At 40.7% G+C, this 24,716-nt stretch overlaps 1 pseudogene; it reads right to left on the bottom strand.

The window, feature by feature from the left end:
* Positions 1 to 4,163: 4,163 nt before the first annotated feature.
* Positions 4,164 to 16,239, bottom strand: LOC119011893 (annotated as a pseudogene).
* Positions 16,240 to 24,716: the final 8,477 nt, after the last annotated feature.

The following is a 24,716-nucleotide window of genomic DNA, read 5'->3' as shown; positions in this document are numbered from 1 at the left end:
TTCGGCATTTGGATGAGTTATTAGCTTGCAGTATCAAATAAGTATAACGTGTATTTATTTACACAGGTATTGTTTTGATTCTTAATCCATGTTGGGTTGGATCTGAATCTGAAAAATCATATTGCCTTTTGTAATTGGACAGTATTTGATGTGTCATTCATGAAAGTTTACCTGGTCTGTTCCATTGTTGCAATCAACAATATGATGCCCCTGAACCTCATGTAAGGACAGAATTAATAGGATGTCACCGAAGTCCAGAACAGTAAATGCTACTGGGACAAATTCTCTCTGTGTGTGTGTGTGTGTGTGTGTCTGTATGCGTGTGTGCGTGCGTGCGTGTGTGTGTGTGTGTGTGTGTGTGTGTGTGTGGACTTGCATTTCTATAGTGCTTTTCCAGTCTACTGACCAGTCAAAGCACTTTAGAACACTTCATTACATTCATTTTCATTACATTTCGTTCACACATACATTCATACACTGATGACAGAGACAACCATACCAGAGACCGACTTGCACATCATTTGTTTTTTTAGAAAAATAGAGAAAACGTACTTATACATGTTTCTGCCCCTGAACAAATTCAGGATGTTGTAACCTGTACTCTTGGCTTATATCCAAATGTTGCCTGCTGCGGGTGCCCTTGGCCTGCCTTTATTGGCATGGCATTGTTTTCTTCTCTTTATCCTTGAGCACAAAGATAACTTGTGAAATTCCTGCTGGCTGCCTTTGCGGGCTTGATGGTTCAGAGGACAGCTTGGGGACAGCTTGTGACGCAGGTATTGAGGACAGTTTTTTATTTATTCTTTGACCCACAGCAACAGGTGGAAAAGCCCACTAGAGCCCAATTATGTACTCTGTGTATTCTTTGTAGTGTAAAGTTGACACTCAGTCATCTATATACAAGAATAGGGTAAATTAATCTGTATTCGGATCCTTTTTAAACAACTCAGGTGTGTCACTGGCCCAAAATGAGGCAAACCAACCAGAAACTGTCATCATTTTTTGTTTTTCTTTTTGCTGTGACATAGAATTTTTACCCAGGTATGGTGAAATACTATGGTAAAAATGAAACCTTACAGAACATGCTCATCAGGGATACAACCATAACCTCAACTGTTGTCTTTTCCATGAGATACCAGCTCATGGGGTCTTGTCCCTGCTTGCCCTTTCTTATCCCTCAGTGCATTCAGTGCTCTAGCAGGGCACTCAGCCGTTCATCAAAGGTCTCATTCCCAGCTGTCCACAGCACTTGTGTCTCTGACTTTTACAATCACATGAACACACGGGAAGGTTTGAGGCACCTTGCCTCACTTAAGTTTGACACTCGAGCCAACATAGCTATAGTTAGTATTTGTTCTTTGCTTTTGTGAAAGGTCACATCTAAGTGGGTGTTGATCTATGGTAGAGGTTTGGAGTTTATTGTTCTCTTGCATTGTCTTCTCCCCTCTTATTGAGACTGTGGACATCTATCAGGACACTTGTACTGAGTACTGCTTGTCTTCTGATGAGGATATGACCAGGACGTGGCAAATTGATGGAAAGGTACAGTTGACGAGTTCAAGCTTTTATTGTGTACTTTTTTGGATGCAAAACTTCAGATCTATTGAAAAATCTGCTTATTTTGAAAAATTATAAAGGTTTAATTCAGTTAAAATACAAAAGTTCTCAATCAGTATCCCACTGTGATAAGAAATTGTGTTTCTTTATGTGTTGGTCTATCTTGGAGTTCTTTGAATGACCCCTGAATACAACAAATCCAGAGTATCTGCTGTCCATAAGACATCTTCGTCAAGTCTGCCTGTTTTCTGTGTTCCAGATGGCCCCCCCTCACCTGGCTTTGAAAAGAAGATGCTTGCTACTAGAGTAAGACTGACTTCCACCACTAATATGAAGGTTAGTGGTTTCAACTTTACTTGTATATATGTCTAGATATTTTAGTCTTTAATGGTATCAAAATGGAGGTAAAAATTATCAGATACATTTATATTAAATGCATAGGTTGTCTCACACCAGGATAGTGTCAAGTTTTATATGCCCACAGTAAGAATTAAAAACATTGTAGATGGTTATGTTTCTGTTGCAACTGCCTTGCAAACCTGCAATCCAACGTTAAACATTTTGTTCATCATCAATTCACACAAAAGCATTTTTTACAGCTTTATTTTACAGATTCTTATTGTATTGTGGTATGTATCTCATGTATGTGTTCAGGCCTTTTGCTGTGTTTTTTCTGAAACTTCTGGTAATTCTTCTCATACACAAACAGTGTGTCCAGTACTGCTCTGTAAGCAGCCATGTTGCTCATGTTGGCTACCCCAGATCCTTATCAAATAATCCCAGATGTTGAGTTTAAGTGCCATTGTGAATCCAAAAGATTATGTAATTAGGAAATAGTCAACTAAAAAAATTACTTTCAAGTTTCTTGGTTTGTGGGATTAATACTGAAAATGTTGAGCTTCTCTCAGCTGTACGAGCAAGCAGACTCTGCTGTGTTACTCTGCATTAAAACAGCTTTTTCAGGGAGGGATTGAGAAAATCTGTTCCAAACAAAAAAATGAAATGAACTAATTTAGAGTAAAACAGTGCTGACTGTAGAGTCTGACAGCAGCAGGAAGGAAGGACCTGTGATACCTCTCCTTCACAGTTAGGGTGTATCAGTCTGTTGCTGAAGGAGCTGACCAGTGCTGTGATAGTGACCTGCAGGGGGCGGGACTCCTGCACCAGCAGTGATGACAGCTTGTCCATCATCCTGCTCTCTCCCACCACCTGCACTGAGTCAAGAGGGCATCCCAGGACTGAGCTGGCCTTTTTAGTTTATCCAGTCTTACTTCCTGCTGTTGAGGGGCTGCTGCTCTGGCAGACTACTCCATGGCTGATGCCATCATATGTTGTTGCAGTGTGATCAGTCCAGTCCAGTTTATTGTTCAGGTGAACTCGCAGGTACTTGTAATATGTCACCATTTGTATGTTTGCCAAGTCCCTGGCAAACATACAGAATTAAATTATAAACATACAAATAATACATTTAAAAAAAAATGTCTTTCCTCATCTCGTATTCTTTCGAAACCTAGTATTTGAATCAGTTTGGCATATTTGACATGGTTGTTCTCAGGTTATGGGTTATCCAGTCCCAAAAATATTTTTTTTGGAAATAGTTAATAAAAAACACATGAATTACTAAATTAATTAATTTGCTAAATACATGTAGACACGTTCATAATTTATGATTCATGGGTTTTTATTATCAACACATTGGTAAGCAGTTCATTAGATGACGAGACAATGATTTGTTTATTTCCAATCCCAAGTGACCTATTAATCTTATTTTTGAACACGGGTTGGTGAAGTGAAAAGTTGGCCTATGAATGAAATTTGCATTCTAACGTAGTATTTGTTCCAACAGTGATGTCAAATTTTGTATGTAGTGCATTTCAACTGCAAAGAACCTGAATTTCAGCTTACTGCACATATGGAAAATATGCTTTACTATTTTTGTAGTTGTGGCGCTGCTAGCTAGACAGCCGGCTAACTGCCTCGCTAGTGGCTTACAGACCCCACTATTATCAAGGGTCCCCCTTTTTTTCTCTAGTTTGGCTTAATACTGGGAAATATAACTCAACAGTGCTGAGCTGACTGAATGGAAAAGTCTCACTTCAGCCAGCCAGTGTCTCTACAAACTGCCCTGTTCTTAAAGGAGAAACTTCACTTTTAAAACACCAGAAGCCAAGCTTGGTGGATGAGATTAAAGTCCTGGATTTTACTACAGTCCATTCCAAAGTTTAAGCAGAAAATGAAGCTGAATTAAGGAACTGTTCACAGGAGCACCAGTTTGTGCAACTTATGCAGCAAGGTATTTTCTAACCATGTAAGATGTACAATCTTAAAATATCATCTCCTTTTAAAGTCAGGGATGTCCATTTATTCCATTTATTGCTTATTCAATTAATTTTCATTAATCAAACACAAAGCTTGTAATTAGAGTATTTTGTTTGATCATTAGACAGCCCTACTTGAAGAACAACTTTTAGACTTATCATATCATTTCTCTTTTTTTTTATTCAGAAAGTCCTTTACTGACTTTATTCGTTTTAGAAATAAGTAAAGTTATGTCTGTGTAATTGTCAACATAGAGAATAAAAATTCAATAAAAAGTCTAGAAACAGTTTCAGATGCACATATTTTTATTCTAATCAACAACAAAAAATGTGTTTAGGGAGACACCACCACACAGGCAACAGGTGCCTCAGAAATGCTCATTTTTGAAGGAGCATCACTCTTCATCAAGTCCTTTCTGAAACAAAAAGACAGAAAATACAATAATAAATGTTTTATCATAAGTGTTATTTCAACCATTGTGTCATATTATACCCTTTAGGCCCCTTGATAGGAATACTTTAAATGTGTTAATAAAAGATGCGAGAAGACAACAGAGGTATCAGTGACCAGTGCCACATTGTTGAACAGTAATAAGTAAGATGATTCGCACTGCTAGGCAACAGTTTTTTTCTGTGTGTGGAAACAGCAAAGAATCAGATGATTTTTTGTTTTTAAATGAATGTACACTATGTGTATACTGACCTTTGACCCCACATCACGGCTCTTGGCCCGAAGCTTGTTGACCTGAGACTCAGCAATGTCAGCTCTCTCTTCAGCTTCATCAAGCTCGTGTTGAAGCTTACGGAACTTTGTAAGATTGCTGTTAGCCTGTTCTTCCTGTAGAAGAATCATACCAAATGTGTTACAAATTACATCTGCTCAGAATTTTCACTGGTGACATACAAGACTGGCATTTGAATTTAACAGTACTTACAGCCTCCTCAGCAGCCCTCTTATAGGCTTTGACCTTTAGCTGCAGCTTGTCCACCAAATCTTGAAGACGTGCTAGATTTTTACGGTCTTCTTCAGTCTAAATCGTGTAAAAGCAAATAAAAATGCATGTGTGTCTTGATTCTAAATGTAATATTCTGACATTTAACTCCAGCCAAAAGTAATCTACAGATACTTTATCTCAACAACTTGAGGTGATCATCTTGAAAGAATGTCACATTTGTTGTGAATCTGGTCTATTTTGCCAGATTTGTGATGTTATAGTAGTTACCTGATAGGTAAGCTCCTTGATACGTCTTTCGTACTTTCTTACTCCCTTCACAGCATCACTGGCCTTTTTTTGTTCACCTTCCACCTCATTTTCAAGTTCCCTGACCTGCAGGATGAAGGATGCAGGCACAAGAACCAGCCAACTTGACATCAAACAGCTATTCATTGTTGTTTAAATCATGCAAAGAGCCAATTTATACTCACCCTGGCCTCGAGCTTCTGCACCTGCTTCTTGCCTCCCTTCATTGCGATCTGTTCAGCTTCATCCAGGCGGTGCTGCAGGTCTTTAATGGTTTGCTCCATGTTCTTCTTCATACGCTCCAGGTGAGCGCTGGTGTCCTGCTCTTTCTTCAGCTCCTCTGCCATCATGGCAGCATCAGTAATGGCCTTCTTGGCCTTTTCCTCAGCATTTCTGCATTCCTGCACTGCTTCCTCCACTTCAGTCTGAAGCTGGGATGTATCAGCTTCCAGCTTTTTCTTTTGGTTTAACAGGCTAGTATTCTAGTGTGACATAAATAGAGAAGAATTGTACTGTACTGTGAACTGTAAAACAGTGATTCTAAAACAAAGAATTTATCAATAATTACAGCGTCTTACCTGTGAGTGCAGTAGCTGCACCCTCTCCGTAACATCCAGCAGCTCTTGCTCAGCAAGTTTGCGAGTTCTCTCAGTTTGCTCCAGAGCTGTCCGCAGCTCCTCCACTTCAGCCTGAAGCAGGTTGTTGCGCCTCTCAACAATGGCAATGTTTTCCTTCATATCATCATTGGCTCGCAGGGAGTCATCAAGCTGGAGCTGAGCATCCTGAGGAAGAGTGCAATATACATTGTAAATCAGGTTAAATCAATTGATGATATGTACTGCCTGGCCAAAAAAACTTGCTACCTGGATTTAACTAAGCAAATAGGTAAGAGCCTCCTATTGGATACTTACTGCATGGGTGAATATCATTCAGCTGGCAGCAAGTTATTTAACCTCAACTGATGCAACAAGTAGCTTCTTATTTCTTAAAACAACCATGTCGAAAGACACATCCTATGGTCATGGAAAAGATGTTAGTCTATTTGAGAAGGGTCAAATCATTGGCATGCATCAAGCAGAGATAGCATCTAAGGAGATTGCAGAAACTACTAAAATTGGGTTAAGAACTGTCCAATGTTTTATTAAAAACTGGAAGGATAGTGGGGAACCATTGTCTTCAAGGAAGAAATGTGGTTGAAAAAAAAAATCTGATTGATCATGATCGACGATCACTTAAACGTTTTGTGAAATCAAATCGTAGAAAAACAACAGTAGAACTCAGGGCTATGTTTAATAGTGAAAGTAGAGCATTTCCACATGCACAATGTGAAGGGAACTGATGGATTGGGACTGAGCAGGTGTGTAGCCTTAAGAAAACCACTAATCTGCTAGTAGCCCTTTTTAGATGGAAAAGGCAGCACATTTGCTCCAAAGTAAGGACGGCAATGTCTTTCTTAAACAGAGGTGTTATATTCCTCCTTTTCCAAAAGCCACCACTGGGGTAGGCGTAAACATGTGACGCGCACGAAGCACGAAGTTGGGCAGTGAACAGTGACAACGAATTTGTCTTCAAAGTAAGAGCTTTACATTGCACCCTACTGGAACTGGGTCCTTAGCGCGGGGCTTTTAATATGAATGTAGCAAGCGTTCGTAGCTTGCCGCTACACAACAAGCAGACACTGAATACAGCTACAGAGACCGGGGAGATGCTGCATCTCCTGGATCTCAGCAGCTGTCCAGTTGCACATCTTGATGTCCGTGGATGGACTAACTGCTGTGATCAGCTGTTTTCTGGTTTTAAAAGTCCCCGGCTGTGGGTCACACAACAGTGCACATATCAACACCTGGTCAGGGCAAGAAGAGAGGCAGATGAAGTGATGCACCCATCATGCCTAGTGCTTACAGTACAAGCCTGTGGGGGCAGTGCTGCAATCTGAGGTTGCTGCAGTTGGTCAGGTCTAGCTTCAGCAACATTATGTGCCCAAAGAATGAGGTCAGCTGACTACATGAATATACTGAATGACCAGGTTATTCCATCAATGGGTTTTTTCCTCCCTGATGGCACAGGCATATTCCAAGATGACAATGCCAGTATTCACCGGGCTCAAATTGTGAAAGAGTGGTTCAGTGAGCATGAGACATCATTCTCACACATGGATTGGCCACCACAGAGTCCAGACCAGACCCCATTGAGAATCTTTGGGATGTGCTGGAGAAGGCTTTACGCAGTGGTCCAACTCTCCTGTCATCAATACAAGATCTTGATGAAAAATTAATGTGACACTGGATGGAAATAAATCTTGTGACATTGCAGAAGCTTGTCGAAACAATGCCACAGCGAACGCGTGCTTTTTGGCCAGGCAGTGTATGTCCAAGATATCCTTTTTTGACAAATTACATACCTTCAGATGTGCATGAACTGATTTAAGTTGTTTCTGGGCCTCAGCTGCCTGCCTGTTGGCCTGGCTGAGCTGGATCTCCATCTCATTGAGGTCTCCCTCCATCTTCTTCTTCAGACGCAGGGCCTCGTTCCTGCTGCGAGTCTCAGCCTCAAGAGAGCTCTGCAGGGTGTCCACAGTTCGCTGTTGGTTTCTCTTTGCTTGCTCCATCTCTTCATCTTTCTCAGCCAGCTTGCGCTCGATATCAGCCTTAACCTGGTTGAACTCAAGCTGAACTCTGAGAATCTTCCCTTCCTCATGTTCCAGTGAGGCCTGTCATGAAAATTGAAAATCAATCAGGTAAGTAGTTATTTCCACATAACAAATGCCGATTTAAGTTCAGCATGAGAGAATCCACCACACCTCTGCTTCCTCCAGGGCTTGTTGTATCTCAGACTTCTCCTGCTCCAACTGTTTTCGAATCTTCTCAAGCTCATGAATACTTTTTCCACTCTCACCGATTTGCTCAGTGAGGTCAGAAATTTCCTCTGAGAATGAAAAAGGGCAACATTATCAATGGTTTAGTCAGGAGAGATATCTCAGCAGTATACTGTTAGACTGATGTTACCCTGCAGATTCTTGTTCTCTCTCTTCATGGTCTCCAGATGTTCCAGAGATTCTTCATAGGAATTCTTCAGTTTGAAGAGCTCAGTGCTCAGAGACCTAGCTTCTTTCTGAGAACTTTCCAGCTCTGTTTGAGACTCCTCATACTTCTGTTTCCATTCTGCCAAGATCTGAGAAACAGTTCACATTTTATGTAAAGTCTCTGATCTATCTCTAAGAGATGAAAATCTCCATACAGTCTGCATTTTAAATCCAACCTTGTCAAAGTTTCTTTGCCTCTTGTCCAGAGCAGCAGCAGCAGCATTAGACCTCTCCACATCCACCATGAGATCTTCAATCTCATTCTGCAGCCTGTGTTTGGTCTTTTCCAGAGAGGAACATTTAGCATTCACAGCTTCAACAGCCTCCTCAGCCTCCTGCAGACGCTGAGCCAGCTTCTTCCTGGATTTTGAGTATGATGTATTTTATTTGTGTTATTTTATTGTAATGATTTATGGTGAATTATATTCAGGTTTATTGCTTTTAAACAATGCAGTGTTGTTTGAACCAAAACTTCTTTTTACTCACTTTGCCTCCTCCAGTTCCTCGGTTCTCTGGATGGCATCAGTCTCGTACTTAGTTCTCCACTGAGCCACCTCAGAGTTGGCCTTGGACATGCTGCGCTGCAGATCGGTCTTTGCCTCCTGCTCCTCCTCATACTGCTCTCTGAGCAGGTCACAGTCATGACGAGCAGACTGCACTGCATGAGCTAATGCATTCTTGGCCTGAAATGAAAGCATACCTGCCATAGTGCCTCTCATGTATCAACATTTCATCTACACTTAATGAGCATCTTATTGGAATTTGTGTGCTACCTTGACTTCTTCCTCCAGTTGTCTCTTAAGATCTTCAATTTGTTGAGTATAGGATTGTTTTCCTCTAGTGAGTTGAGACACCAGAGAATCCTTTTCCTCAAGCTGTCTTGCAAGTTCACCTAGATTTGATAAAACAATAAAATGAGTATTTTAGAATCTACCAAACACAACATACTTTTCTAATCAAATGCCTACCATTCTCAGTTTGAAGCTTTGCTTTCTGCATGGTGAAGTCATTGATGGTACGCTGTCCCTCCTCTGACTTTATTTTAAATTCATTCATGTGGTCTTCCAGAGACCTGCACATTTTCTCCAGATTGTTCTGAAAACAAGTAATATAAACAACAGTACATAAACTACTTTACTAATAGAAAAATATATTCATATATTAAATATTTTACCTTAGCTTTCACAATTTGTTCCATATTGGAGACGACATCATCCAGCTCCAGTCTGAGCTCACTCTTCTCCTTCTCCAGCTTCTGTTTAACTCTCTGCAGGTTGTCAATCTGCTCTCCCAGGTCAGCAACACTGTCAGCTTGTTTCTTCCTGAGTGTTGCAGCGGTGGCTTCGTGCTGCAGAGTGGCCTCTTCAAGGTCTCTGCGCAGTTTCTGGAACTCGGCCTCCCTCTTCTTGTTCATCTCGATCTGAGCAGATGTTGCTCCACCAGCCTCCTCCAGCCTCTCACTGATCTCCTCCAGCTCTCTGGCTAAGTCTGCTCTCTGCTTCTCCACCTTGGCTCGGGCAGCTCGCTCTGCTTCCAGCTCTTCTTCAAGCTCCTCAATACGGGCCTATGAAATAAAAGTGATTTTTCGCCTTAAATACCTACAGGTTGTTGAATTATTTAAATGTAACATCCCTACATTTGTATCTTATTTTCATTACCTGCAACTCCTTCAATTTTTTCTGGAGCTGGGCACACATTGCTTGTTCATCTTCTATTTTGCCATTGAGTTGGCTGATTTCAAAATCTTTTCTGTGGATAGAAAGATGTAAAATGTAGCAACAGACACAAGCTTTGAATACAAATGTGCAGAGCAGGTTTAATTTACTTTTTCAGCCTCTCTTCAAGTTGCTGCTTGTCATTTTCCAGGTCCATGATACTCTCTTGAGCTAACTTAAGGTCTCCCTCAAGCTTCCGCTTTGCTCTCTCAAGGTCCATACGCACTTTCTTCTCTTGCTCAAGAGATCCTTCAAGCTGTGGTGGGTGGGATTTCCAGCATTTCAGTTGAATTTACTCACATTCACATTCACTGGTACAATATTTTACTTTATTTCACGCAAACACTTTGATAATTTGTTCTTACATCATCCACTTGCTGCTCCAGCTTTGCCTTGGCCTTGGTCAGAGTGTTGACTTTGTCTTCTTCACTCTGCAGATCATCCAGTGTTTGCTGATGAGCTTCTTGTAAGGCCTTCTTTTCCTTGGTCAACTTGGCAATGATTTCTTCCAAAGCTGCCAACTCCTCAGTCAGATTCTTAACCTATGGCCAGCAGAGTTTTTTTTAAAAAAATTTTTTTATCAAGGACAAATAGTCGGTGGGACACACTGGAATGATTTCACATTTTTAGTGTTTTGTTACCTTATTTTCTGTGGCATGCTTCTCTTTCTCCACTTTAGCCAGAGTCAACTCTAAGTCATCAATGTCTTTCTTCAGCTCAGAACACTCATCCTCCAGCTTCCTCTTCTTAGCAGTGAGTTCAGCGTTCATCTCCTCCTCATCCTCCAGTCGTTCTGTTAACTCTTTGATTTTTGCCTCCAGCTGAATCTTGCTCTTGATCAGCCCTTCACATCTTTCCTCAGCATCTGCAAGATTATCTTGCTCCTAAAGGGAAATGATTGTTAATTTGATAACATATCAGCAGCAGCAATACAGACGATTAATGTCTCTGTTATTTATACATATTCATACAGTATGTACTTTAATATTATGAAGTAATATTATGTTATATATTAAAATAACAATGCTTAGACTTGCAGCCTGGACTTGGAGCTGCAGATCATTCTTCTCTTGGAGCAGAGTGACCATTTTTTCTTCTAGTTCCTTCCTGCGAGCTTCAGATTTTGCATAAGCCTCTTTTAGCTTGGTAAACTCTTCCTTCATGTTGGCCATCTCCTTCTCAGTTTCTGCTGACTTTAGTAGAGGTTTAATCTTGAAATACATCTTCATCCAGGGCCAATTCTTGACCCCCATGAAGGCACGGATGTTCCACTGGATCACTAGTAGTGCATCTCTGTGAGTATTGATTGACGCATAGATATTGAAGTAATACAAGTATGTATTTCCATGACATTAACTCTGTATAATGCACGTGTTGAATCTGCCAGTGTATGCATCAGGCATTTGATAGTGCATGTACCTGCGTTCAACAATCTTCTGGAATTCAATTCTTGCCAAAACACCTCTTGACCTTGCCTGGATCCTGGTTATGATTAGAGCTAAGCGATCATCTCGCATCTCCTCCAGGAGACCAAGCAGCCCAGCTTTAAAGAATACCTGATTTTTGACAACAGTTTAGATCAACTTTAGCATGCACAACACACACAGGTCACATTTTTCTGAAGTATCACAAAGATATTGTGAACAGCAGCAGGATTAGCTGAACAAATTGATAACCATCATTTTTCTGCACTTATAGAACAGTCACTAGAAAACCACAACAAACAAAAGTACACTTTCTGTGTATTTCCTTATCACACTGTGGCAGAAATATATTTGCTTTATACTATATACATTACATGTATTTCACCAGTACATACCTTGGTGTGCCCCAGTTTGTACTGGCTATGGTCTATATCCAAGGAGCCCAAAAGCTTCTCTGCAGCTTTTTTGTTATCGATGAACTGTCCCTCAGGGATAGCACTTGGATTCAAAATTCGGTATCTTTGTAACGCAGATAAGAAATGATTTTAGTTTCATGTTATATAAAATAGCAAACTCCTAAGGAAAAACAAATGAAATGAATAAAATCAGTGAAAGACCTATCAAATGAATGCAGGGCATGAAGAGTGGTCATTATGATATTGAGTGGTCAATATCATAATGATGTGAATCATATGCTATGGCCTTCAAAGTAAGCAGACCTAGACACAATTTAAGCACTTTTGGCTATATTGGAACAACATGTTAGACACTGGTCTTCACTGTGAAGCTCTAAATGAAGGCATATTTTGTTGCAGAATGGTGTCCATCCCTTCAGCAGGGTGCCCGAAACTTGGACAATCTATGACAAGTCTTGAACCTGCTTTAGCCAGTCATGGTTGTCCCCAGTGGAGACTTGATGTATGTTCTTCTAATTTTTCACCCATCTGTATCTGACAGAGTCAATCGTTTGCCCCCATTGTTAGTTTTAAATGTGTGGGGGGTTTTTTCATCACATGCAGACCTCTGTTTGAAATCTCCATAGAGGATCCTGTTGGGGAAGCCCTTCCTGCAGATCCTGATGCCTTCCAGCACACCGTTACAGCGCAGCTGGTGCATCACCAGAGGATTCTCCATGGCCCCAGGAGTCTTGGTCTCATTGGGGATGATGCAGCGCACAAAGTGAGGATGAGTAGACCTCAAGTTGGTCATCAGCTTGTTCAGGTTCTCCTGTAAGTGCACCCAAAATAACAGAATTGGTTGCCATTTGCCATTGTCATTAGGTGTACCATTATCAGTACAAACAGCATAATGACATATGGTTGAGGACTTTGTCTTAAGTGTGAGAAGAACCTGTCAATTTGCTAATGTGTACTGTATAATATTGATCTCACCCTATGTAAAGCTGATACAGTTTGGAAAGATGACCCTTTCTTCTTGGTGCCCCCACCTTTGCCTTTCCCACCAGACTCTTGAGCTAAATGCAATATGAATCATTAGACTTTCTGAGGAAATTTAAATAGAATATATGTTTAAGAATGTTTTAAACTGTCCATTTTACACTTACAAAAACAAAGGACAAGGATACATGTCAAATTATGCTTTTACCTTAACACTTCAACCTTTACCTTTACTGTAACTCTTCTACATGTGACATTGATAATCCTTTCAAACTAAGATTCTAGCCCCTTTCTAAATACAAACCTGAATCAGCTCCAGCATAATTTGCAAAGAGTGTAGCAAGTAGCTTCACAGTAGATTTTTGATACAGTGTAACAACGGTCTCATTCAGAGGATCCTTGTTTTTCACCAGCCAGTTGATGATATTGTAGTCAACAGTTCCAGCATAGTGCATCAGGGCAAAATGGGCCTCTGGTTTCCCTTTCACAACTCTGGGCTTCTGGAAGTTGTTTGATTTCCCCAGGTGGTTGTCATAGAGCTTAGCTTTAAAGGTGGCATCAGAGGCTTTTGGGAACATGCACTCCTCTTCAAGGATGGACATGATACCCATGGGCTGTAAGATCATCATAGTATAAAGACAAATGTCATGGAACTGTTTTAAAGATTAAATGAACAAAACAGTAACATACTTAAATGACAGTAGTTTTAGGTACTTTACCTTCTCAATCAGGTCAATGCAGGCTTGCAAGTCCATACCAAAATCTATAAAAGTCCATTCAATGCCCTCTTTCTTGTACTCTTCCTGCTCCAGCACAAACATGTGGTGGTTGAAAAACTGTTGCAGTTTTTCATTGGTGAAGTTGATGCAAAGCTGCTCAAAGGTGTTGAACTGTAATACAATGGTGCACAGTAAGACCAGGCTGAATAAATTCACCTCAAACAAAGACTACTTCATACAGATTGTATGTAATTTTTAAACTCACATCAAAGATTTCAAATCCAGCAATATCCAGCACACCAATGAAGTACTGGCGGGGCTGCTTGGTGTCCAGGGATTGGTTAATTCTCATTACCATCCACAGAAACATCTTCTCATACACCGACTTAGACAGTGCACCAATAGCATAGTTCACCTAACAAAAAAATCCAAATAAACATCCTAGTAAATCTTTGTAGACTTATTTAAAACTTGAACATCAATACAAAAAAATCTCTTTGTCTTACCTGAGCAACATTTTGTCCCTTGGTGACCCATTCATTTCCTACTTTGACTCTTGGGTGACAGAGACCTTTGATGAGGTCAGCAGAGTTCAGCCCCATCAGATATGCAACTTTGTCAGCATCTGTTGACATTGTGGTATTTATTCACCTGTGTAATCACTGCCTGTCACTGTCATTCCTATATACCTGATTCCTTTAGCTGTATTTTCTTTTGTTTGTAATCAAAAAAACATATCTCACCTTCAGTGCCATCAGCCTCTGCTTGCTCTTCTCGCTGCTTCTGCTTAAATTTCATGTTACCATGATGCATGATGGCACCAGTCAGCTTGTAAATGCCATTCTTCTCCTCTTGAGTGAAACCAAGAACATCAAAGGCATCCTGGGGGGAAAAAATCTCAAAATGCTTTTTTGGTGTTATTAAATTGATTTATACAGACTGGGATTTGAAAATTCATCTCACATCGGTGGCCATCAGTTCTTCAGCATCATTGATGGAGGCTACTGTGGTCTCTCCTTGGGAGATGAAGGCGTAGTCATAGGGGTTGTTTGTGATGAGCAACATTTCTAAGAAGGAATGAAAAAAATGTGTTACAAAATAACCCACCATATTCAAATACAGTAATAACTCAGTTTCTTCAGAAATAAAGGATTAGTGTGGAATATATACCCAGAAGTTCAGGCTTTTGCTGAGACAAGATCTGGTAGAAAATGTGGTAGTCCCTCTCAGCTTTGAGCTGAAAGGTCACACGAGACTTTTCCAAAAGGTCTGTTAAAGAAATAGGTTGTTATTGTTTAAACTGATAAGTTGACAGGTGATACCTTTAAATGTGTCACATAAACCTTGTGACTTACAAGTTTCAATATCAGCAGAGGCCAGCTTTCCTCGGTTATCAAAATGAATGCGGATAAATTTACCCTAAGAGGAAGAGAGCTGATGTTAGTTCAGTTGATTCACTTCACTTTAGAGATTATTATTTGCAATTCCACAGACACTCACAAATCTGGAGGAGTTGTCATTCCTGATGGTCTTGGCATTACCAAAGGCCTCCAGAGCAGGGTTAGCCTGAATGATTTGATCCTCCAGGGTACCCTGATTTTGTTGAATACAGAAACAACTGCAGGTTCAGTGCCAAGTATATAATATAATATGTGAGATTACGCTTTGTGAAATATTCAGAAATATATTCAGTAATACAGACCTTCTTCTCAGCAGCTGGATCTTTCTTTCCAGTAGGGGCAGCTGCGATACTGGCAAAGTACTGAATGACACGCTTGGTGTTGACAGTCTTTCCAGCACCGGATTCTCCACTGAGCAGAAGAAAGACAGAGATATTTAGGCCAAGACCTATAACCCATAGATACTGAAGAAGATTGTGTTGTCTGTGTGACTTACGTGATAAGGATTGACTGGTTTTCTCTATCTGTCAGTGAAAGTGATTTTCCAAATTATCAGTAAAAGAATGGAATGATGTCAGAATTGAGTATTTAAACAAGATGACGGTTGAAATAGATTATTTACCTGACAGCATGTACTGGTAGGCATTGTCAGAGATGGAGAAGATATGAGGTGGAGCTTCACTCCTCTTCTTTCCTCTATAGGCAACAACCACTTCCTGGTTGTAGACTGGCAGCCACTTGTAGGGGTTAACAGTCACACAGAACAGCCCAGAGTAGGTCTGCATGGTAAGAGGACAACCGATAATAAGATGATAACATCATGTGTTACTCAGTCATAAGTATGTTGCTTATTAACTTAACTTATTAACAAGTGTTTTATCAATGTAGACAAGGTTTTATGTACACATTGTATTGCCTTACATAGATCATCCATGCTGCATAACGCTCTTTGAGGTTAAACAGCACAGCAGGCTCATGGAGGAAGGTGAACATCGCCATGTCTTCAATTTTATCAAACTTTGGCGGGTTCTGAGGATGTATATCACACTCCTTCACTGTGACAGTCTAGGGGAAAAAAATAGACATTTTTCAATCACACCAAAATTAACCAAATGCCCCTGTAAAAACATGTAAATTAGTACTCTTCTGCAAATCCTATAATTTATTTACCTTTCCAAATTCAGTGTCAGCTGTGACTTTGTCACCATCACGACTGATAATGGAAGCTTTGACGTACTCAACCTCTGGGTCAGGAACAAAGCACTCCTTCTTCATGTCGAAGGGACGGGTTTGGGCTTCTAAACGCTCCTTATCTGACTTTCTCAGATAAGGAGCAGCAGCACCAAACTCTGCCATGGCAGCATCACCCATTTTTCAAGCTGTTATGGATTTACAAATGGTGAGCTATTAATGGTGATAGATATCAGATAAAGATATCAGAGTTATCTTGATTACATTTTTTTTTTACCACTTTTGATGCATTAAATAAGCCATTAAGATAATACATGCAATAACAATAAGGTAGCTACTACTATCACAGTACCATCTGTGCAAACTCTCTATTTTATGCAAATTACCTTGATCCCTTGATCAAAACCATGTACATAAAAAAGCAACAATTAAGTGTAATTCCCCTCTGATGTAGCAGGTACTATAGTCCAGATTAAAGACTTTTAAGATAGAGTCAAAAGTAGCTCTTACCTTGGGTTTGGAGTCCAAATGTGACCAGGGTCAATCAGTCAGTCAGGTCTTGCTATTAAAACCCAATAACAAAGCAAAACATTATTTCATTGCAAATTATATGATATACCTATAACATGTGACAGCCAAGGCGGCAAATGTCTTGTCACATTTCTATTATGTACCACTGATATATATGTCTTGCTTACCTTAAATCCCAACCTTTAATCAAGTAAAGAGATGAGCTCCATAGCTGACAGCAGCCACCCCTCCATTAATAAAGGTTGTTTCTGCACCAAATATGGCATGAATTTTTAGAGAAAGGTGGCACATTAAAAAAGCGTTCTTCTAATTGGGCAGAATATCCTGCTGCTATTTGTTGCTTTCACCTTGTGACAAACAAGGCTAGGACAGTACATGGTACAAAGAAAGGGGAGGGCAAGAGGTGGTGATCAGGGACAGGCTTGATATCAAGTGACTTTTATTTTATTTTTATACAAATCACAATGGGTTTATAATATATATATATTATGCTTATTTCTCACTACATAATGACCTCACTCAATTAGATCTGTTGACTGTGATATCATAGTTTCTATATTTAGCTTTGTTTATATTTTGGTTACTTTTTCTAAAATAAATGTTTTAATTTTCAACATTTGATATTTCAACATTTTAAAAGTCATTAATATGTTGAACTTAAGCTGTATACCTTTAAATTAATGACTTGTGTTTATGATGTATTTAATGAACTGATGTCAAATACATTTCCTATGTTAAACTGTATATTTCAACTTAAATAATCTGTTTTAGCATCTGCTGTTTTTGACAACACTACTGAAAAGCTGGGAAATTCAAACATGTAAGGAGTTAGAACGATCTATTTAAATTCATATTTTCATGTTCAAATGCAATGTGAAACCATTACTGAGAATCAACAGGATCCACTTTATTTTCTATTATTATTTAGTTTCTCTCTACAGCTCGAGTGCGCTTAGTGTCTGTTGTCTGGGGGGGCGGGGGGTTAATAAAACTAATTTGTTCTTGCTTTGAGAACAACTCTGGCTTTGTTAAGATTCCTAATCAAAAAGATAAAGTTCAGGGAAGGTCAGTCATGTGAAGGCTGATGAAAGCATTTCTGTATCCTCAGTTGAGACAATAAAGTGTCACAGCTGTTGTTGAGTGAGAGCTAAGGTCAGGCACTTTAAATTATCACTCATCACTGTTCTGCCCAGCAAGGTCTACACCCTTTGTCTCATGGTGTCGTCATGGCATTGTTCCCTGTCTTTTGGCCTTGAGGACAAAGATAACCCTGTGAAATTCTTGCCTGGATTTTTTCTCTCTGATTGAGAAGGGCAGCAGTATAGCTGAAGAGCAGAGTCACCAATGTCAAAATGGATGAGGGGTAACAGGTGCAAATTTGCCAAAAGGAACCCCCCTTTCTTCTAGAGGACAAATTTACATGTTTTTTTCATTACATTTTTATTCCATTGGGTTATCCGATAATTCATAGCGATTTTTTGTGGTCTGAATCCATGCAGTTTTAAAAAATGATTTCCATCTGAAAAGGTTGAGGTAGGGAGAACATAGCCTTTACTGAATCTAATTAATGAGGCATCAATTGAAAATAGTACTTAAAGCAGTACTTCAAGGAGAAAACAAAGAAAATGGATTGATGGACGATAGCTAGCAATCCAAAGTCATCCCTCAACAAATGAGGCCATAAATTAAATTTTTGTTGAAAATGAGAAGGAGTACTGACCAATTTTAAAATGGACCTTGCATGAGTTTATCAGAATTTGCTTTGACACCGCTTGACTCATTTTCATTTTCAGCTGTCTAAGTCACTGCAGGATTCTTCTGCCTTGAGTTACCCTCCTGGATTTCATCCCCTTTTCAGTGTATGTGCACAGAGTTGTAACCAGACTCCTCCAAGTTGAGGCCATTGTATGCAACATTGTTGGCGGCTAAAATCTTTGATGGAAAGAACAAATGGTGTCACCTTGATATGCTATTGTTGGTGGTGTCTGTTAATCCTGAAGTATTTCTAAATAGCACAGTCCTTCATTTTAAGTAGTTGACACACAGGATCCTCTAGCACAAATGTAATAATGACAAAAGGTTTTTAAGGCTCAAAGGGTCAGCAGGACAGAATAAAAGTTGCATAGTTTTGTCAGTGTTACTATGTGAATAACAAAAATAACACTTTGCAATGTATTTATAATCTTATAATGTCTGTGTAAATTACTGTAGCCCTTTAAGGACTGACCATGTGAGATCAAGGTCAGCATGCAGTGTGAGATGAGTGTCAAGCTGATATCCACCCATCACCAGGCTACCTTTGCCAGGAGCACAACTGAAGCCTCAGTCCCTCCGGCTGCTGCAGATGAATCAGGTATGGTAAGCCAAATTCAGCTAGATTCACCTAGCAGGCATGTTTAGTGTGAACAATGCTGATTAAAATATGTTTCTTTTCCACATTCCATAAAACCACATTTTAAATCCGCTTTTTATGTCTTTGAACTGAATTTTGTTAGATTTTAAATTAATTGAATCCATTTCACTATAAAAAGCTGTTTATAGTGTATAAAGATTGCCCTTGTTAGCTTAAGCAATAGTCAACAGCTGGCGCTCTATTGTTTTACTGCATGTTACAAAATGTAATTATAGTTAATAAATTGTATGTAATTGATATATGTATATGAATACAGTATTGCAAATGGCTAGTAAGCTACTGTTGAAATCACTGGAAATATCTTTCACTGTTATGCATTACATAAGGCCATATTTAAGATCTACTCTAATCTCTCTGTCAGCTTGCTCAATAATTTATCAATAATTTGGCTGACAGAATTTTTGTAGAGCAGTGACATGGGAAGATTAGATCATTCTGATAAAATACTACTGAAATTTTATAACTAACAATATTGAATTATCAGCTACAAGTGGCCAGAGCATCGGTGTTGGTGAACATGTATATGTTGAGAAATATCAAAACCTAGTCTCAACTGTATAGTCTACTTGAAATTTGTTGGACCCAAAAATAGTGTTTCCTACAAACTTTTATGATTGAAATGTGGTCTATAGGCCTAGTGGATGAAATTCAACTTCGTTGTTAAGAGTTGCATGTTGGGCAATTTGTGTAATTAGCTTAATGAGCTAATTAAGGGGAGACACTACAGATGAAGAATAGCAACATTTTTTAACTAATATATATCACCACAAAACTTCCCCAGTTGATTACTTACATTAAGATTATTATTTTTTGTGTTGTGAGTTTTCTGAAATTGTATGTTTAGATATCCATCCATCCATTTTCTTCCGCTTATCCGGGGCCGGGTCGCGGGGGCAGCTGCCTGAGCAGGGACACCCAGACTTCCCTCACTCCGGACACTTTCTATTGCTCCTCCGGGAGGATCCCAAGGCGTTCCCAGGCCAGCTGAGAGACATAGTCACTCTAGCGTGTCCTGGGTCTTCCTCGGGGTCTCCTCCCAGTGGGGCATGCCAGTAACAGCTCCTGAGGAAGGCGTCCAGGGGGCATCCGATATAGATGCCCGAGCCACCTCAACTGGCTCCTCTCGATGTGGAGGAGCAGCAGCTCTACTCCGAGCTCCTCCCGGGTGACACAGCTCCTCACCCTATCGCTAAGGGAGTGCCCCACCACCCTGCGGAGGAAACCCCAAGACCCCAAGATACTTGAACTCCTCCACTTGACGCAAGAACTCTCCCCCAACCTGGAGGGAGCAAGCCACCTTTCTCCAGTCGAGAACCATGGCCTTAGACTTGGAGGTGCTGATTCTCATCCCAGCTGCGTCGCACTCGGCTGCAAACCGCCCCAGAACAAGCTGGAGGTCCTGGCTTGACGGAGCCAACACGACAACATCGCCCGCAAAATTTGCACCGGGAACAGGTCTGACTTACTGCCGGCAATGCAAACCAGACTCCTGCTCCGGTTGTACAGGGACCGTATAGCCCTTAGCAGAGGGCCTCCGACCCCGTACTCCCCGAGCACCTCCCACAGAATGCCGCGAGGGACACAGTCAAATGCCTTCTTCAAGTCCACAAAACACATGTGGACTGGTTGGGCAAACTCCCATGAACCCTCGAGCACCCTGCGGAGGGTATAGAGCTGGTCCAGTGTTCCACGGCCAGGGCGAAAACCGCATTGCTCCTCCTGAATCTGAGGTTCGACTATCGGCCGAGTTCTCCTCTCCAGTACCCTGGAGTAGACTTTCCCAGGGAGGCTGAGGAGTGTGATCCCCCGATAGTTGGAACACACCCTCCGGTCCCTCTTTTCAAATAGAGGGACCACCACCCCGGTCTACCAGTCCAGAGGCACTGTCCTCGACTGCCAGGCGATGCGGCAGAGACATGTCAGCCAAGACAGCCCCACAACATCCAGAGACTTAAGGTACTCAGGACGGATCTCATCCACCCCGGTGCTTTGCCACCGAGGAGCTTCCCAACTACCTCAGTGACTTCGGCTTGGGTGATGAATGAATCCACCTCTGAGTCCCCAGCCCCTGCTTCCTCGCACGCTTGGCCTGCCGGTACCTGTCAGCTGCCTCAGGAGTCCCCTGAGACAGCCATGCTCGATAGGACTCCTTCTTCAGCTTGACAGCATCCCTTACCTCCAGTGTCCACCACCGGGTTCGGGGATTGCCACCACAACAGGCACCGGAGACCTTACGGCCACAGATCCGAACAGCCGCGTCAACAATGGAAGTGGAGAACATGGTCCATTCGGAGTCAGTGTCCCCAGCCTCCCTCAGGATCTGGTCAAAGCTCTCCCAGAGATGGGAGTTGAAGACCTCCCTGACAGTAGGTTCTGCCAGACGTTCCCAGCAGACCCTCACAATGTGTTTGGGTCTGCCGAGTCTGTCCAGCTTCCTCCCCTACCAGCGGATCCAACTCACCACCAGGTGGTGATCAGTTGACAGCTCAGCCCCTCTCTTCATCCAAGTGTCCAAGACATACGGCCGGAGGTCAGATGACACAACCACGAAGTCGATCATTGACCTCCGGCCTAGGGCGTCCTGGTGCCACGTGCACTGATGGACACCCTTATGCTTGAACATGGTGCTCGTTATGGACAAACTGTGACTAGCACAGAAGTCCAATAACAAAACACCACTCGGGTTCAGATCGGGGAGGCCGTTCCTCCCAATCACACCCCTCCACGTAACACTGTCGCTGCCTATGTGAGCATTGAAGTCCCCCAGTAGAACGACAGAGTCCCCAGTTGAAGCACTCTCCAGTACCCCTCCCAGGGCCTCCAAGAAGACCGGGTACTCTACACTGCTGTTCGGCCTGTAAGCCGAAACAACAGTGAGAGACCTACCCCCGGCCCGAAGGCACAGGGAAACAATCCTCTCGTTCACCGGGGAAAACATATGGCGGCTGAGCTGAGGAGCTATAAGCAAGCCCACACCAGCTCGCCACCTCTCACCGCAGGCAACTCCAGAGTGGAAGAGAGTCCAGCCTCTCTCAAGGAGTTGGGTTCCAGAGCCCAGGCTGTGCGTGGAGGTGAGCCCGACTATCTCCTCCCACACTAGCTCAGGCTCTTTCTCCCCCAGTGAGGTGTCATTCCATGTCCCCACGGCCAGCGTCACCGTCCGGGGATTGGGTCGTCGGGGCCCACGACCGCCACCCAAATCACTTAGCACCGGCCCCTTCTGAACCCTCCTGCGGGTGGTGAACCTACTGGAGGGTGGGCCCACGGCGTTCTTTCGGGCTGAGCCCGGCCAGGTCCCGTGGGCTAAGACCCAGCCACCAGGAGCTCGCCTGCGAGCCCCAATCATCTCCTCCACTGAATTGTCCAAGTACCCGAATGATCCTAGGAGCTATGTTGTCTGGGGCTTAATGCCCCTGGTAGGGTCTCCCAAGGCAAACAGGTCCTAGGTGACGGGTCAGACTAAGAGCGGTTCCAACGCCCCCAATGCTTAGATATGTTCATTTTAATTGACTTTGTCTGTTTCCTTCTATAGATTTCTTATACAATACATATCTATATAGGCTGTTTTGAGTTTTTTTCTCATACTCTGAGCCAATAATCTCCATTTCAGTAGCTATTATATACACCAAACTTTCCAGTTTTATTCCTATCTATTTTCTGAAGGTTTTAACAGAGGGGTTTGTTCATATATCATTCATAGCCTGATTTATATAACATTTTATTCCTAAAAACAGGATGAAAATTGTTTATTTATGGCTGTATTTTCTGATTTATGGAGTGATAAAAAGAGATATCCAAAATTCCCTCTGTAAAACCTTTGGCTATAATTTGTCAACAAAATGAAACAGGAGTTTTGAACCTGGCTTCATCCAATGTTTTATGTCGGTTTATGTTCTGGGAATCTATGCAAATTAATGCATATTTAATTAGATAATGCCTCATTTGCATATTTAAACATGCAATTGCAGAAAGCTTGTAATACAAAAAATAATTGTCTTAATGTAGGTAATCAACTGGTGAAGTTTCATGGTGATATATATTAGTTAAAAAATGTCCCTATACCTGTAGTGTCTCCCCCAAATTAGCTCATTATGCTAATTACTCAAATTGCCCAACGTGCAAATTTTAGCCACCAAGCTCAATCTCATCTGCTAAACCTACAGATGACATTTTAATAATAAAAGTTAATAGGAAACCACATTTCTGGGTTTAGGGGTTTCCAGTAAACTAGTACCACCATTGAAGGGCAAAGTGCCAGCCCAATCTACCAACCAAAAGCATCAGTATCAGTGAGACTAAGCAATTATCTATCTTTCTTCAGAATTTGCACCTTTAGAGAATGTGTCTAATATTCCATTATGTAACAGAAGACACAGGTAGAGATATGTGTTACCTGTACTGTAGTGTGGTCCTTAAAATCATTAATATAATTTTTTTAATCTTTGATGGATAAAGAAAAACAAAAACATGAAATTCTCACTCATTTTTCATTTGCCAGATTGAAATGAATAATTGAATGAATGGATGATGACACAGACCCAGTATCGTTCATCATTTTAGCCACATTAGTTGCATATTACTTTCATTAAAAAGCAACAGCTATCTAAAAAGTTGCTATTTTTCAAACCTATAAACAGAGATAGGTTCTTCTTTCACAAATGTCATACTTTGTTGTTTCTAAGCCTTTTTGAAATTTGTTCTTTAATTTGACATCAACAATCAGTTGATGTTGCACAGACTATCATGACAACCCAGAACATTTGCCAAAAACCTATAAATATAATTTCTGGTAATGGCAGTATCTAATACAACACCATAAAGGAAAGGTGTTTTGCATTCATCTACTGTTTTTTTAAGGCATCACAATGTTTCCCCAGGAATGGACCTTTGCTAACAGATTAACAATATTATAAAAATGTCAATACTCACCCACATGTTATTAACTTGATGTATCATAATCTTTGATCCACTATTTGAGGTTTTACAGAGAACAAAATCTGTTTGTTTGTTTTTTTTTTAATCCTGGTATACACCAAGGGGACTTATTCTCTATGTTGGGAGCCCTGACACTATATATTCATAAAATTCTGATGCATATGAAACTGATATAATATAATATAATATAATATAATATAATATAATATAATATAATATAATATAATATAATATAATATAATATAATAAACCTAATGTATAGGGTAAAGGCTAATGTTAGGTGAGTTAGCCACACCCTTTGCAATGTCTCTGGTGGTGTCAGGTCTCTTGCATAATAAGTTATGTTATGATCCATTGTGGTTCATAAGAATATCTGTCCGCTTTTATAATACAAATAACTGGTCAATATGTTTTAATAATGGCTAGTTAACTGAGAAGTTTGTCATTATGGTTATGTGCCACACAGTGATTGATGATTATGTTTTCTTGCTCACATGATTGCACAAAAAATAATTGGTAGACTATTAATGGGTAGATTCATTTTAATTATAATTATTTAGTTATTGTTGTGTTAATTAAGTGTTCTTTTTATTCTATTAATCAATGCGAATATGTTGGATTCATGTTAATGTACTGAGAGAAAAAAAGAAAAATAACTTATTAACTAACTTGTAGTTAAATATACTAACCTGTCTTCACCTGTCTCAACCGAGCAGCCCCGTCTCGCCTGCAGCTTGTACAAAACACGGCAGCCAGATTATTAAACAATACCAATCCCAGTTCCCACATCACA

This window comes from Acanthopagrus latus, chromosome 21 (genome assembly GCF_904848185.1).
Source record: "Acanthopagrus latus isolate v.2019 chromosome 21, fAcaLat1.1, whole genome shotgun sequence".
Taxonomy (NCBI): Eukaryota; Metazoa; Chordata; class Actinopteri; order Spariformes; family Sparidae; genus Acanthopagrus; species Acanthopagrus latus.
The sequence above is the reverse complement of the archived record's forward strand: the minus strand, read 5'-3'. Positions and strand labels throughout refer to the sequence as shown.